At 34.8% G+C, this 17,964-nt stretch overlaps 1 protein-coding gene and 1 pseudogene across 1 annotated transcript in view; one reads left to right on the plus strand and one right to left on the minus strand.

Annotated features, from left to right (window-relative positions):
* The window catches only part of STPG2 (sperm tail PG-rich repeat containing 2), a 569,016-nt gene that overhangs the window by 507,344 nt on the left and 43,708 nt on the right, over nt 1-17,964 (plus strand). The gene's annotated exons all lie outside the window — the stretch shown is intronic.
* Nucleotides 9,216-10,510, minus strand: LOC147581869 (large ribosomal subunit protein eL8 pseudogene; annotated as a pseudogene).

A 17,964-nucleotide genomic window follows, 5' to 3' on the forward strand; every position in this document is an offset into this window, starting at 1 on the left:
TTACATTTCTCCTTGCATTTCTAACTTTTCTTTTTCCTGCTGCATATATTTTGAAACACTATTGTTAGGCCACTCTGCTTTAGTATATGTTATTTTTGTTGATTTGATATTTTATAAAAATGAAGTATAATTTTTAATGTAATGCCTCCTGCCTTGAAATCTGTCCATTAATTTTGTCATTTCTACTTTTTTATCTTGCCTCCTTATTTTTATTTTTTGCACTTTATTTTTTTTTTAATTTTTCTTTTACTGTTTATTTATTTTTGAGAGACAGAGAGAGACAGAGCATGAGTGGGGGAGGGACAGAGAGAGACACACACACAGAATCTGAAGCAGGCTCCAGGCTCTGAGCTGTCAGCACAGAGCCAGATGCGGGGCTCAAACCCACGGACTGTGAGATCATGACCTGAGCCGAAGTCGTACATTCAACCGACTGAGCCACCCAGGTGCCCCATTTTGCACTTTATTTTTAATGCTGCCTCGTGTAAACGGTCTTTATCTGAATTATTTTTTAATGTAATATGAAATGTGTATATTATTAAGAAAGGTTGTGTTAACAAATAATTTTCATACTTTATTAGCTTATAACCACAGTTTATATTTGGTACATTTTAGATGTACATAACAGGTTAGCGGGGGGGCCTCTTCTCATTGTAAATATTCAGGGCCCCAGACTAAAAGACCCACTGTCTCATTGCTAGTCACTGTGCCAGAGGAAAAATAATGCTCTGCAGGGTCTTACATCATCCGTTAAATGCTTAATAAACATCCCTTCCACTTAAAACCATTGGCAAGAACTAATTATATGACTCCATTAATCCAAAGTGGGGATGAAGGAGTCAGGTAATGAAATCCTACTATGTGTTTGGAAGGCAGAGAACTGGAAGTATTAGACTGGCTACACAAATGTCTTCCAGAGAGGGTCTCTGCTTTAGTTCAAAAACTTAGCTCATTCAACAATGGTAGTCATTAATGATATTTTTGACACTGTTCCTATAACCTTATTTTATGTTTATTATTGAGCATATTTTTTTTATAATTTGTTTCTACCTCCAATTCAATTGATTACATTAGGGTTATTAATATCAGTGATGGTAATCACTGCTGACAAAGATAGGTTGAAAATTTTTGACTTTCCTACTCACAAATGTGTTTTATTTTTTTTAATTGTTTTTAATGTTTATTTATTTTGAGAGAATAAGATAGAGAGTGAATGGGGAGGAGCAGAGACAGAGGAAAACAGAGAATTCCAAGCAGGCTCCATGCTGTCAGTGCAGCCCAATGTGGGGCTCAAACTCATGGAACCATGAGATCATGACCTGAGGTGAAATTAAAAGTTGTATGTTTAACCGACTGAACCACCCAGGCGCCCGTCAAATTTTAAATAGTAGTTTGTAATCCAAGTTTTTGTCATCATAACTTATTAGTAAGCAGTTTTTAAAAACTAGTATAAATTGGAATTTAACTTTTTTTGCATTTAAGATTATAGTTAGTAGGCCTAAGGACTGTAGATGGTATGGTAGGAAGAAGCAGTCCGCTAAATGTGCTTTAAGTATACACTTATTCAAAAGAAATATACAAATTTAAGAGGAAATAAATCAAGTTTGGAGCTATAATTTTGTATACAGAAATTATAATTGGTTCAGGAACTCCAGTATTTAACCTAGTATTTTATTTACTGTCAAATATTAAATTGGTTCACTGATCTAAAGGAAGAGGTAGATTACCTAGAGAAGCTTAGGTTGGTAACTCCCAAGAGGTTTTATTTTTATTATTATTATGTTTTTAATGGTCACTTATTTTTGAGAGAGAGAGAAAGTACAAGCAGGAGAGGGGCAGACAGAGGGGGAGACACAGAATCCAAAGCAGGCTCCAGGCTCCTAGCTGTTACCACACAGCCCATCGTGGGGCTTGAACTCACAAACCATGAGATCATGACCTGAGCCAAAGTCGGACACCTAACCAACTGAGCTACTCAGTGTCCCCACTGCCAAGAGGTTTTAAAATGTGGCATTAGTAAATTTACCATTACCCACAAGCTATTTTATTTCAGAAATTTTATTTTCTAGTATGCCCGTCCCATGGCAGATAAAATTCATGGACAGGGTCATGTTAACCAAGCTCAGGAGAAAGATATAAAATTCAAATATCAATTTACAATAAGACCTATAATTACTTAACATACTACATAAAGGAAGCTACATGGGAAACCTAATTATAACTAAGATGCCAGTATAAATTTATAATAAGAAATATAGGCATCTAGGAGACCAGGTACTTAAGTCTCATAGTAAGCACATTTTCTTCCTAGGTGCCATGTGAGAAACTACGTTACAAAAATTGAAAGATGGTTTGGGGAGCATATAATCAGAAAAGGCAAGTCAGTTATGTGATTTAAAGTTTGATAGCCTCAAATTAAGATGTTTCTTGAGGACCATGAGAGTGTCTTATTCATTTTTGTAATCTGATTGTGTGGAACATACTAGAGATTAAAAAAAAAATCTGTTGAATGAATGAGCACTCTATACAGAAGAACATATATATTTCAGTTGCTAAGAAATATTTTATTTGCTGTATTGAACATATGGCCTTAAAAGCGTATTATTGCTAACAGTGATAGTAAGGGGAAAACATCTATAAAAATAGTAGCTAATCAACTTTCTATAAAAAGCTTCTTCAAAATGAACATAAATATCTAAGGTAGGACTGCCCATTGCATGACTGTAGGGGCCCCATTTGGTTAAAATACAGCATGCCCCCTGGAGTTGCACAATACAGTAGAACTGAACCGTATTCAGGTGATTTTTACATTTAGAAATGAGAAATAAGAAAGGTAAAGTGGATTATTAAAAACATGCACCATTCATATAGACTAGTTGCTGAAATTGCATATTCATAATAGATAACTCATTATTAGAACAATATCAGTGCACAGTTTCAATGCACAGTTATTGAAATAATGCCATCGAGAACCCAGGATCTTTTCATTTTTTAGCATGTAACTGGTAAAACCTGGTTTTCTCAACCTACACCCCTTTGTACCTGAAACTCTCTTCTTCATTTTTTTTGGTTGCTGTTGTTGTTGTAATTGTCCTTTCTTTTTAACTACTATCATTTCAATAACCATTATCCGCAGAACTTATCTTCCACTGAGTGTTTTCAACTTCTATTTTCATTTTCTCAATTAGATAAATTAAGTGTCTTAAAGATTACATATTTGCTGATGCTGTTCATTGTAAGAGTGATATATCGTGAGCAAAAAGCACCTGAGATTAATCATTTTAAAAGCAGGAAAAATGCTGCTTGAGGGGAGGTGAGTCATTTAAAATACTCCCAAGGATATTGCAAAGTGTGACAAACCAAAAGTAAAACGAAGAATAAAGTTTTAGGCCCTTTTCATGTCTTTGGGTTCATCCTGAGTAAATGCTTTGATATCTGGTTGGATTGGTACTTTAGTATAGTCTTATTTGATTAGCTATTGTAGGCTGAAGATCCAACTCAGATTACTTAAATGGAGAAATACCTCTGTAATAGATTACCATTTGTGACTGACCTTTTGTGCTTGGGCTTCAGACTTGTTTTTAGCTCTGTTAAAAAAGGGCAAGCCTAATTCCTATGAACATTGGATTTGCCTTGTTTTAACATGGTGACAATAATTTCCTTTCAGAATTGTGAAAAGCAAAACACATTATATTACAGTTGCCATTGAATAGTCCATGGGACATAATAGGTTTTTCTTTTGGCATTTGACTACAGCTAGTCCCCAACTTAAGATGGCTGGGCTTAGGATTTTTGGACTTCATAGTAGTGTGAAAATGATGTGCATTCAGTAAAAACCATACTTCTTACTTTGATTTTGGACATTTCCTAAGCTAGTAATATGCGGTAGGATGCTTCATGATGCTAGACAGTGGCAGCAGCCATAGCTCCCAGCCAGCCACGCAATCCTGAGGGTAAATAACTGATATACTTACGACCATTTTTTACCATACAACCATTATGTGTTTCATTTTCAGTGCAGTAGTCACTAAATTACATGAGATAGTCAACACTTTATTATAAAACAGGCTTTGTGTTACGTGACTTTGCCAAACTATAGGTTAATGTAAGTGATCTGAGCACGTTTTAGCAGGCGAGCCTAAGCCATAATGTTTGGTAGGTTAAATGTATTAAATGCATTTTTGACTTACAATATTTTCAGCTTATGATGGTTTGTAGGGACATAATGATCCCATCATAAATTGGGGGAGATCTGTATTAGTAAAGCAAAAGGATTTTTCTCTAGCTAAAAATTCAAACACATTTTTTTCCTTTTTTCTTTCTTTTTTTTTGTTTTGCTTTCTGTTCATTTTAACAGTCCCCTAAGATATTTCATATAAGCCCTTTCATTTCTAATCTGCTGCATTGTATATGATGTTGGCTGTTTTCCTATTTTTCAAATGGCAGTATAGGTTGATAAAAATAACACTCAGACTTTAAGTTCCTAGAGAGTAAAAAGTTTAACAAAGAAACTATTTTTTCTACTGGATATAATAATTGGTTATATGGAACATAGCTTAGAACTTAAAACCTATAGGATATTTTGTTTGCTAAACATTATTTTCACGGGTGCTTTTACAATGTTTCTCATTATTTTTTAATGATGTTCGTTTTTCCCCACATTCTTTCCCCTCCCCAAATTCTATAAACTTGCCAAGGTCTAAAAATGCTGAAGTATGAGAAAGAATGATACCTGGCCATTTGCAGCAATGGAACTGGAAGGTATTATGCTAAGTGAAATAAGTCAGTCAGAAAAAGACAGATACCGTATGTGTTCACTCATATGTGGATCTTGAAAAACTTAACAGAAGACCATGGGGGAAGGGAAGGAGAAAAAATAGTTACAAACAGAGAGGGAGGGAGGCAAACCATAAGAGACTCAAATACATTGAACAAACTGAGGGTTGATGGGGGTGAGGGAGAGCAGAAAGTGGGTGATAGGCATTGAGGAGGGCACTTGTTGGGATGAGTATTGGGTGTTGTATGGAAGCCAGTTTGACAATAAATTATATTTAAAAAAATGCCAAAGTATGGTTTTGGTATAAAAATCAGAATCCATTGAGGATAAGCTGTAGATAGGTTTTAGTTATATTTATTAAAGAGTCTTGAAGAAATTAATATTCTTTTCCTATATAATCCAAATTCTAAGATACATTTAAGAAAGTAACCAGAAAGTAAGGGAAAAGTGCACAGAAACATCCCTCATATAATTTTTGTGTAATTGTGAATATTTTGAAAATATGTAAATATTCAATAAATTCAAGATAATTACATACAGTGGATTAGTTTATTAAAATGTTGTTTATTGAATACCTAAACATGGGAGATACTTATATTACAGTGTACGGTATGGAAAATAGAATTATAAGTTGCATTTTAATTTTCAAAAACATGCATACCAAAATCTTATAAAACACACAAGGATATTATATATTCAATAATTATGATTATGTAGGCAGTACACTTTGAAATATCCTCTTTTTTCTTGCTGTTCTGAAATGTTTTCAAATGAATATTTTTTGAAAGTAAGCATTACTGAAAAATATGGAGTCTCCTCATTGCAAACAAATCTAAATTATAAGATAAATATATTATCTATAACTCCTGCTGTAGCATCTATTTCTGTGGCATAAATACTTCCACCATGGCTGGTTATATAAACAAGTCATTGGTGGAAATTCTGAAAATTTAACAATTGTTCTTTGAGCTAGTGTGAGCCATTCTAACATTTCAGAGACCTGATTACTCATCCTGAAAACTACGTACTGTATGTAGTAGTACTTCTTTCCTAGTAGAAGGCATTGAGCTCATGAGCTCGGCCAGGAGGAGGGGGGAGGTGGTGCATGTGGTTGCCGCAGGCAGCCACTGTGCCTCCTGGTCTTCTTCGGGGCCACCCACCCACTGGCTCCACAGCAAATCTCTGAGTAAGGAAGAAAACTTGAAACTGCTTGGGAAATGCAACAATCCAAATGGCCAAAGGCACAATTATAAAGACTAATACTGTTACAGGAGTGGTTATGAATATGACCTACCTCAAAAAGAATATGGAGGAAGCAATTATGAAACCCCATGATCATAAGAATCTGGATCTGGATGTGCCATACTTTGCAGATGTTACAAGCACAACAGAAAATGTAGCTGTATATATCTGGGAAAACCTCCAGAAATTTCTTCCTCTGGGAGTTCTTTATAAAGTAAAAGTATATGAAACTGACATTACTATTGTAGTCTATAAAGGAGAATAGCTTTCAGGGGTTAATACTATAAAAAAATTAATTTTCCCCACATTTGAAAAAGGTCTTTATCCCCTTGGATTATTAAGGAGTCATCACGTAATTGTCATCCACATTGTGCTCTGGCGTGACTGATATGTTGAAATCATTGTGTGTTAAGACCTGTTGTGAATTCAAATCTATTTTAAAATTAAACTTGTAAAACTTTCTGAGTATCATTCAGAGAGTCTTTTATCTATAAATTAAAAATCACATCATTTTCAGTAAAAAAATATATACAAATAAAACAATAGAATAGACTATTTATAATCCTTTTATAATTGAATTATCCCCTGGGTAACCAAATAGTTACATCTCCTTGTAAATAATTATTCCAGCTATAAATGAATATTCAATGATAGAATGAACTATCACAACTTTTCTGTCTTCAGTGAATTCTTGGATCTAGACTTTAAGCATCAATGGTAGGGGAGAGGGGGCCGTTCACACTTGGGAGTAAAATAGACATGGTCCCTACTATCAATTGTATAGTGGGGAGAAAATAGCCATTAAAGAAATGTTTTTAATTGTGTTTCAATTTAATCTGCATGTAGTGACCCCCTGCTCTATAAGTTAAAGTTACACATTTTACCATTCCTTATACTTATTCTGTTGCTAGATCTAGTTTACTTTTTCAGGGTTTATATTATAGACTTTCCTGCAGCCCTAATTTTTCTAGATGGTTTTCCTAGTTCCCTAAAAGAATTCAATATTTACCATCATCCCTTTACTAACCATGTTCATATCATTAAAAAACTGTTTTTGAGTTCTCAGTTTTTGAGTCATCTTTTGGTTATCTGGATTTGAATACTGAATAGTTAATTTTTTAACCATCCTTGAACTCATGGGCACTCAACATGTGTTGTCTCATTTATGTGAATGTTTGACATTTGCCTCTAGATCCAAAGGTAACTTTCTGATCTTCACTCGTACATTTTTTTTTCTCATCAGAAATTTGAAGACACTGTTCCTCTGTATTCTGGCATTTAATGTTACTTGATGAAATTTGAGGCGAGCTTATTTTTTTCTTCTTGAAGAAATTGACTTGCATTTTCTGCCTCTATCTAAGTAATTCTTTATCATGGACACAGAACAGTTTAACCAGAATCTGTGTCGTTTGTTAATATTCTGTTAAAGTTCTTTCTGATCTATAGTGTAATATCTTTAGATTATTTTCTTCCTTCATGTCAGAGACTGTGATTGTATTATATTTCTTAAGTTTTTTTTATTCCATTTGCCAGATTTCTGATAAATAGTTTTCACATATTTGATCATGTCAGTGTGCCTACTTACCATCATCTCGCAATGTGAATCTTTAATATCTGTTCTATTTTCTCTTAATTTCTTATAATTGCCTCCATTATTCTCTTTTTATCATTTATTTGACTTTTTATCATGTTTATTCTGATTCTTGCTATTTCTAATCTATACATTTCATTTGAATATTTTGCCTCTCAATTATTGTCCTTAGCTGTGAAATCTTATGTTTCAACTCATTTTGTTTTCTTTCCTATTATCTGTGTGATCCATTTCAGCTCCTAATTTCTCTAAATTCTTCTATCTCTCCAAATATTCTCGAGAATGGGTGTTGAGTCCTTGGATTCTGTTTCATGTAAATTCTTTGTGTTATTTTGCATATGATGTTTCATTCTTTGTTTTATCTTTTGCTTCTCTCCACTTCAAACCTTTTCTTTCTTTTCTTTTTTCCCTATTATAATATGTTTAAATAGTTTACATATGCAAATTATTTTCCGTTTTTAAAAAAATCTTAAAATGGACAGCTTTGTTCAGATCTTAAATTTGCTCTGATTTATGACTGAATCGTCCTTGACTCATTTTTGACTTTCAAAAGACTATTTTCTCTGTTACTGCATATAAAGGCTAAATACTATGATCTGCACACTTTCTCCACTTGCACATTTGGAAGTGCTTGTGACAGTCCTGGACTGTTTCCTGGACCACCTAAGGCCTCCTCCTTCAGTGTGTGCTAGATCAGGATTCCTCTCACTCAAAGACATCTCTTCAGCAGTTTCCCCCACCCCCCTCATCATCAATATTAGTTTTTCTTCTAGATAATCCCAGCTGCAGACAGACAGGCTTATATGTCACATTAAAAAAAAAACTGTTTCCTTAATCCCTCGTCTCCTCTGATCACTGCTAAATGTCTTGGTCTCCATTTACTGCAAACTTTCTCATAGTTTCTATACCCATTTTCCCCAACTCTTCTCTTATTCTTCCTTGAGCCTATCTGGTTTTCAGTCTCCACATTTGCACAGGAATGGCCAACAGTTACTTCAATGTGGCTAAATCCAATGGTGAATTCTCAGTCCTCATCTTACCTATTAGCAGCATTATTTATTTTGGAGAGAGAGAGAGAGAGGGAGAGGGCAAGCAGGGGAGGGGCAGAGAGAGAGGGAGACACAGAATTTGAAACAGATTCCGGGCTCTGAGCTGTCAGTGCACAGCCTGATGGCGGGCCCAAACCCACGATCCGTGAGATCGTGACCTGAGCCAAAGTTGTACACTTAACAAACTGAGCCACCCAGGTGTCCCAAGCAGCATTTAACTTAGCACCTGACACCGTTCCTTGAAACTTCTGTGCATAACATCTGGGACACCATCCTGCTTCATTGACCATATATGTTTAATTTCCTTTTTTGGTTCCTTCTGATTTCCCTTATTGGAATTCTCTTAGTCTCTGATTTTCAATTTCCTGTACTTCCTGTTTTCTTTATCTCAAAACCTTGACGTCAGCTTTATGTACTATCTTTATGTTGACAAAGTCACATGTTTTACCTCCAGTAAGGATTTTTTTTTTTTTTTTTTTTTTTTTTTTTTTTTTTGGTGGGGGGAAGAGGACTACTTTTTATTACTTTTATGTACAGAAAATTCAACAGTGTACACTTACCCCAGTTTGGTGGTCAGTTCTTTGGCCTTTGCCTTTTCCAACTTAGCAATGCAAGCCACCCGCTTTGGACCCAGAACGTTGCCTCTGCAATGAAAGTGGATCTCATCATATCTATCATTTTCATTAGTCCTGATGGTTTCTACCAGCTTAACCAGAGCTCCTTTGTCTTCTGAGTTAACCTGTGTGAAGGTGACAGTGGTGAAGGTCTAGATGCCCCAACCTGGCCTTCCTCTGTGGACTAGATGCCCCAACCTGGCCTTCCTCTTGGTAATGCAGAAGGGAACTCTCATCTGATGACACAGGGTAGGCGGGAAGACAACCAGCTTAATGGGATCCACATCAGGTGCAGTCACTACCACCTAAGCTTTCTTGTTTTCCACCAAGGTGGTGACAGTATTAACCTCAGCTTGAAGGACAGGAGGCCTCTTAGTGGAGACAGTCCCTTTGCCAGCAGCTTTCTTCTCAGCCTGGACTAACAATCTCTGCTTCTTCTCTTGCTTTGTCTCTAGTCTGTATTTGTGGGTCAGCCTAAGCAGTTGAGTAGCTGTTTGGCGGTCCAAGGACTGGGTGAACTGGTTTATTGCAGGAGGTACTGTTAGATGGTTAGCCTAAGTAGCCCTTTGCTGCTGCTGACCAATATAGCAGGGCTATTTGACAAAGAGGGTGAGGTTCCTTTTGGGCTGGGTGTCCTATCTGATGCCAAGATTCTTGGGTCTTTTCTCACTGAGCGCCAATCATCAAATCTCCATTTGGGTGTCTAAGTGGGCATTTCAAAATTTATATATCCACAGCCAAACTTCTGGCTTGACTCCTCTCTTTCACATCCTTACCTAATCAGTCAGAAAATTCTATTGGCTCTAGTTTCCAAATATATCCAAATTTTAACCTCTTTTTTAAATCTACTGGTAGCACTAGCATCCTCTTTTCTCTGAATTAGTCATATAATTCCCTAATGGGTCTCCTGGCTTCTACGCTTGTTCTTCCTAGTGTCTATTCTCAGGACCATGGTCAGAATGTGCCAATTAAATTATATGTTAGATTAAGTCTCTCCTCTGTTCAAAGCACTCAGTGGCTTCACTTCTCATTCCATATAGAAACCAAAATACATACAATGGTATAAGACCCTATGCCATGTACCTGCCTCCACTTCCACTCCAATTACGCTTTTATCTCACCTTCTAATCTCCACTTAGCTCACTCCATGTAAATACCACTTCGAGCTGGCTGTTTCTTACACTTGCCTTTGCACCTGCTGTCTGTACTGCCTGGAATCTCACCTTTGCCTGTACATGGTTCATCCCCTTTCTTCCAGTCTTTACTTATTTGTCATCTTCTCTCTCTTCTCTCCTTTAATTCTTCCACTCAATTTATCTTATTCTAATAGGCTGTAGACTTATTTGAGTTTTGTTTGTTTTTAAAAGCTGTGTCTAACTATTAGAATGTAAACTCTGTCATACTAAGATATTTTTGTCTGATTTTTTACTGTCATTTTTTCACTGCCTAGAACAGTGCCAGATACATTATAGATTCTCACTAAAAAGTGGTTAAGGGAATGAATAAAAGAATAAGTAGCAAAAGGTCTAGGCCTCAGCTGCGGCTCTGTGGTATCTGAGCTGGGTTCTTTTTCTTATTGTTTTATTAAATTCTGTGTCAGGGCCACTAATGCCAGCTAAAACTGTGGCACTCCCATAGCTTTTAGATCTTTTACATAACTCAGTATAATATCCTGGAATATGGAAAATCCTGGTGATACTTTCTCACTCTACTGATGTTTCCCTGTATCATGTAAGTTATTTTTACTTTCTTGGAGTCATCCTGATTTGCCCAGGACTGATGAATCACTCCAGTTAGCTTCGCTCAAAATTAGAAAGTGTTGAGAATTTACATAATTTTTTCTCATAATTTCCTAAGTATTGCTTTTTTTGGGGGGAGATGGGGCAGGGATGATACCTTTTTTTTTTTTTTAAACTAAGATCACTTGTGTTTTGTTAGCTACTACATTTTTGGGTTGGGCTTTTCATTTTATGTCTGTCATAGTTTGGCTCCTGCTGGTGAATTTTGTTATTTTTACTATTTTTCTTCATTTTGTTAAATATCAAAGGGAGGACATTTTTCAATACTGTTTTAGTCTTCTATTTTTGCAGGAAGTTCATGAATTATATTTTATGTTTAGAAGTACAGTAATATTGGGGTGCCTGGGTGGCTCAGTCTGTTAAGCATCCAACTTCGGCTCAGGTCATGATCTCACGGTTCATGAGTTTGAGCCTCACATCAGGCTCTGTGCTGACAGCACATAGTCTGGAGCCTACTTCGGATTCTGTGTCTGCTTTCTGTGCCTCTCCCCTGCTCACACTCTGTTTCTCTCTTTCTCTCAAAAATAAACAAACATTAAAAAAATCAGAAAAAAAGAAGTACAGCAATATTTTAAAATAAGCCAAAAATCCGTGCTATTGGCATGTTTTTGTGTCTTTGTTTCTTATTTTAGTTAAAGCATGCAGTTATTTGTTGCAAGTTTCGATACCATTATGATATTTTTTTCAGGCTGCTTTTTATTTTTCCAGCTATAGATTTTACTGCAAGAATTTCTATAACATTTTCCTGAACTGTATGATTATGCATTTTTCTTTTGTTTCACACATGAAAGCAATTGTTTTGTGATTTGTAAAAGTCTTTATAGTTAAATAACAAAAAGGCTTCCCAAATGTTAAAGAGATCTTTATAAGGAGGTTTTCTTGAAATTCATAATATAAAAATTGAAGCAAGTGAACTTTTTATTAAAAATTTGTTAATACCTTACATGCAAATGACACAAATTGAAAAACACTTCACCTGTTTAAGCAACATTACTCCTCATGAACACGTTCTCTGCTATTAAGTCTACCATTTAAAGATGGGCAGTATGATTTGCTTCAGGAATGAAAACTGAGTAATAGTTTGAAAATGCCTATCCTATAATCGACCCACAAGACTAAGTTGAATATTTCTTTTAAAATCACTTCACTGAAGGGAATTGAGAGTACACTTAATGTGATGAGCACTGAGTAATGTATGGAATTGTTGAATCACTATATTGTACACCTGAAACTAATATAACATAGTAGGTTTGTTATACTAGAATGAAAATAAAATGAATTTAGGGGCGCCTGGGTGGTTCAGTCGGTTGAGCGCTGACTTCAGCTCGGGTCATGATCTCATGGTTCGTGGGTTTCAGCCCCGCATCAGGCTCTGTGCTGACAGCTCAGAGCCTGGACCCTGTTTTGGATTCTGTGTCTATTTCTCTCTGCCCCTCCCCCACTCATGCTCTGTCTTTCTCTGTCTCAAAAATAAATAAACATTAAAAAGAAATTTTTAAATAAACTGAATTTAAATATCAAAAAAAATCCTTTCACCTAATAAACAAATGCCTTAATTACATACCTCCGTCTATCTCCAGAAACAGAAAAGGTCAGTGGGATTCTGAATTTTCCCCATGGTTTGTTTTGCCAAGACTATCTATAACTGCTTCTCTCTACTCCCCTTCCTGCACGTGGTTAGGGGAACTGATTCTCAGGCTCTTACCATTAAAATTTGTTAAGCTCCAGCATCTGTAAGTAACACTGAGGCAACAAAAGAAATGGAACAAATAACAGAAGACATAGAGACCATAAAAAAGAGGAATCAGGAAAATACGTATATGAATAGAGAAAGAATAGAAAAATTCATAGTGATAGGTTGCTACTTTGTTTTCCTTATTAATATTTTGAAATCATATGCATTTCTCAGACAGAAATACTAAACAATAGCTCTGTAAGAGTGTAGCAAAAAGAAGGCAAAGTATGGGGCATAGATACATGGAATATTACCATTTACATTGCTAATTTTTTAAGTTCTAACTTAGCACAGCAGTATTTTAATTATAGTTTCTAAGTAGTAATTTTATATTGAGTATAGATAATTAAAAATAATTTAATTAATAGAAATGAACAGAGATGTATGTTTAAATGTTTAAATTCTTCAATTTAAATAAACTAAGTATATCTTTCTCTGTTAATGGGATTTATTTTGGCAGGTAATTCCTTAAAATTTGAAAAATAATTTGGAAAACATGATAGGGTGGAAAAGTATTGCCTTTTCCAACTATATTAGAACTTATATATAACATTTATATCAATGTTACATGTTTTATGTAACCTAATCAATAACGTTAAATAACTGACATGTATTAAATTACTGGTTCTTTTAGATGCTATAGTAAAATGATTATAATTAGACATATAAAGGACTTGTTTATCAACAGCTTTATAGACTGAATTCTAGCTTTTTTCAGGTTGAATTGGGAACCTCTGTGCATGTACGCTATGTGCATGTGTTTTCTGTCTTATTATCTTTAATACTTGGGAAGTAATGGAAATAAGTAATATTTCAAAAATATTTCATCATTTTTATTTTAAATAATACTTATTTGTCTTGTATAAACCACTTTGTATAATGCTTCTTTCATCCTATGTAAAACAGAAGAATTCCTGCTTTTTTAAAAAGCGATGGAATTAAACATGAGAAGCTTACTTTATTTTTCTTAGCATTTGAATATGAATGTTGCTTTCTCTTCTCTCATGGAGTCATGAGCTCCCATCTCAGGTATAACAGCATAAAAGCAAACAGCTTCTGAAAAAATATTTGGCAGACAAAATGAATGCCTGTGGTGAGTCTCACCTTTAGGAAAGTCAAAGAACAACCAAAGGTATATTTGTAAGAGATTATTAGATAAGAGAAGTGATTTTCACACTGCTGGGATTCACATACTTCTCTGTGGGCATTTCCTTCATAGTTAAGATGTTTCTGAGAGAATGTGGTAAACTGCTTAGGTATCTACACATGCATGGGGGGCATATGGACGATTTTCCAACAGAAAGATCATTTTATTTTCCAAACTTAATGTTTTCTTGCTACCTTGTAGATTATGCAATGTATTTCACTGAGTAACCATGGTGGTGCAGTAATTCTCAGGTTAAAGCTTTTTCATGAAACAAAGCTTACATATTTTTTTTGTAACAGCAGGAAACATTGGGCTGCAAAGCAAATCACAATCTTTTGAGACTAGGGCCATGCTGTGTAATTCTGAGTTCAGTGTGTGTCTTGGGGGGAGGTGTGTTTAATAATTTTTTTTTTCCTAAGGCAGTTCTATTTTGTCTGCCTTGAGATACAGAAAACATTCTGTTCAACTGAAAACTCTATATTGGTAAAAGTAGAAATTTGTAATTGTTAAAATGAAACAAAAAATTGCAAACTGTTTTTTGCTTTGTCTTTACAATGTGTTGCTGATTGAAAACACCTTCTTCCTTTTTTGGGCACATAAGTAGGTTCTTTTAGTGTACTTTCATGTTTAGGGTAAAAAAAAAACAGAAAATGACAGTACTGAACAAATTGGCCTTTGTTAATTTAGTCATGTAGAATTTATAAAACACATTGCTCTTTGTGAGTTTTCAACATATGTATGTGTGTCTGTGTGTGTAAATTATTTTTTGAATATTTATTTAACGGGTCCATGAAATCTATAGAGAACATAAAAAATAGTTCTCTCACTTCTATCATATGACTGAAACTTAAGGAAAATAGGCCTACAAATATTTAGGCTCATGTGGACAATAGCTACTTACAGATACATCCAGATGTTAATAAGCTCAATAAAGTAAATTTATCTTCACATATTGCTTATATATCCATTATTTTTTAAGTTTATTTATTTATTTTGAGAGAGGGAGAGAGTGTGCAAGTGGGAGAGGGGCAGAGAAAGAGGAGAGAGAGAATCCCAAGCAGTCTCTTCACTGACAAAGGGGCTTGATCTAACGAACTGTGAAATCATGACCTGAGCTGATATTGAGTTGGACACTTAACTGACTAAGCCACCCAGGTGCTCCTATATATCCATTATTATATATTTGTAAGTAAACAATTATTCTCTGAAAATAACACTAAAAATACAAGTACTAAAAATTTGTTATCAAGATTAACTGAAACACTTTTCAGCTAAAGCCCTGTCATTCATTAACTATATCAAAAATATTTGCTTTGATATTTGTTTTATATTCTTTTTTCTCATTTATATTGTCTACAATGGGTATAGTTTAATTTTGGATTTAGGATGTCTGAGTACATATTGGCATATATTTTTTTCTTAATTTTGTATCATTCTGTACATTTATTATGATGGAAGACTGTTAATGTCACATTGCAGAGAAGCTTGTGGAATAAGCAATATATAGCTATCTTTGCAGCTACCACTATCTGTTCTCTGACCATAAATATTCAAATTCTGCCCATATGAAAAATTCTCTCTTCTTTCCCAAAAGTCTCAACCCATTATAGCATTAGCTTGAAGTCTATCATCTCATCATCTAAATCTTATCAATTTGTGATGGTGCTTCTCAGGGCTGTTACCTAAGTGGTAGCTCCTTAAATATAGCTTTACTTAATACAAGACTTATAAACTAGAAAGGAAATTTTTCCTGTCTTTATCCAACATACAGTGGGGGAGAACAAGATAGGATGACCTCAGTAAATACACATAAGGAGGGAGAGAGAAGGACAGAAGACACATAGGAATCATCGGTCCATAACAATTCTGAAATCCAGCTAGGCAAATTTTGTGAGTTTCTGACTAAACTTAGGGCTCAACTAAGATGAGGTTAATATACCACCATAAATTTAGAATGAATTCACAGTGACAATAACTTCAACTGTTAAAAAAAATTCTAAAAATTTTTAAGTTAGTGAAACAGAAAGAGAATCAAAAATACATTTGCCAAGCCAGTTGAGGTTATATTAACTAAGTTCTCGACTCTATACATAGTCATATACATATTTACTCATATACATATTTACTTGCTTTTTAGTGCATTTGTTTGTGTGGTTTTTGCCAATGATTAGTGTTCAGGAAAAAGGAGAGTTAATATCAGAAAAAAGAAAACTGAGAGGTCATAAATCTGAGCTCCTGACAGAAGCTCTCATATGGTTACTGTGGCCAAATAACTGAATTTTAGTCATTGGAGTGTGCGTAGATATATCTACCACTTCCAGGCCTGGCTCTGACACATTGTTTGTCCTCTATGCTATTTTGTCCTCTATGCTATTTTTCTTTCTGTTCAGTGGGGATTGCCAGAGTCCTCTAGGAAGCCAGGTTTTGAAGATGGTGGGTTTGCTCTAAGTCTGGGTTCCAGAGAGACTGAATACCTTATACACTGCCCTCACCCCATCCACCTTGCTGACCTGAAGCATTTGTTCTCAATCTTATCTGAATAAGACATATTTATTGTGACTGTGTATTTGTTATAACAATGTAGGTCAATACTATATTTACACATATTAGAGTGGGTAAGAGCTCAGATTCTGGGGATAGACAAACTAAGGGTAAATTAATTATTAGCTGTTTAATCTTCAGCGAAACACTTAATCCATCTATACCTCACTTTCCTCATATGTAAACTGGGATGATGATAATGTGAGAGCTTTTCTCAGGATTAAATGAGTTTATATGTGTATTTTTAATATATGTAGAAAGCTTAGAACAGTGCCTAGCACATAGAAAACAGCCTAAAGTATTTTGGTATTATGATTATCATACACTTATTATTTGATTTTTCTCCTAATTTAAGTTCTCAAGATTGATCTCTGATGATACATGTCAATTTAATTCATTTATCTTGACTGTTAGATAGTATTCTATTATGTTAAGGCCCACGACTTTGTTATTTCTTGCTATGAATACAAAACGTAATAATATGGGTATAAAGAACATGTGACATATTCAGGAGTATAGTCATTTCTATGGTAAGAAAAGGAAAGGGGAGAAGGGATGAACTGTATGCTTTTCTTGTAAATGGAAATTTTAATAATTATGGATGGTAAATACATAGGTTTCTATTATATTCTATATTTTCTCTAATTTTGAAAAAAAATAATTAAAAAGCAGATTACTCGTGATATATCTATATGTATATGTGTGTTTTCCTGAAACACACATAGCATAAACATAAATGGTAGAATTAGCTTAATTCAACCTTTTAGTATTAGCATATTTCATTGAATCTAATATGCCATCCAGTGTTAGATGCCTCATTACTTCATATAATACTAAGAAAGAAAAAGTATTTCCCATTCTGACTTTAAGAAACCATACATTGGGGCATCTGTGTGGCTCAGTCGGTTAGGTGTCCAACTCTTGATTTTGGCTCAGGTCATGATCTTATGGTTGTGAGATCCAGTCCTGCTGGATCTATGCACAGCATGGATCCAGCTTAAGATTCTATCTCTCCCTCTCCCTTTGCCCCTCTCTTCCATTGCCTCTCTCAAAAGAAAGGAAGAAAGAAAGAAAGAAAGAAAGAAAGAAAGAAAGAAAGAAAGAAAGAAGAAAGAAAGAAAAAGAAAGAAAGAAAGAAGAAAGAAAGAAAGAAAGAAAGAAAGAAAGAAAGAAAGAAAGAAAGAAAAAGAAAGAAAGAGAAAGAGGGAAAGAAAGAAAAAGGGAAGGGAAGGGAAGGGAAAGGAAGGGAAGGGAAAGGAAAGGAAGGGAAATACAGGAAAGGAAAGGAAAGGAAAGGAAAGGAAAGGAAAGGAAAGGAAAGGAAAGGAAAGGAAAGGGAAGGAAAGAAAAGGGAAGGAAAGGAAAGGAAAGGAAAGGAAAGGAAAGGAAAGGAAAGGAAAGGAAAGGAAAGGAAAGGAAAGGAAAGGAAAGGAAAGGAAAAAAAGGGAAGGAAAAGAAAAAAAACCGAT

The sequence above is a fragment of the Puma concolor genome, chromosome B1, assembly GCF_028749965.1.
Source record: "Puma concolor isolate L17-30 chromosome B1, mPumCon1.1.hap2, whole genome shotgun sequence".
Taxonomy (NCBI): domain Eukaryota; kingdom Metazoa; phylum Chordata; class Mammalia; order Carnivora; family Felidae; genus Puma; species Puma concolor.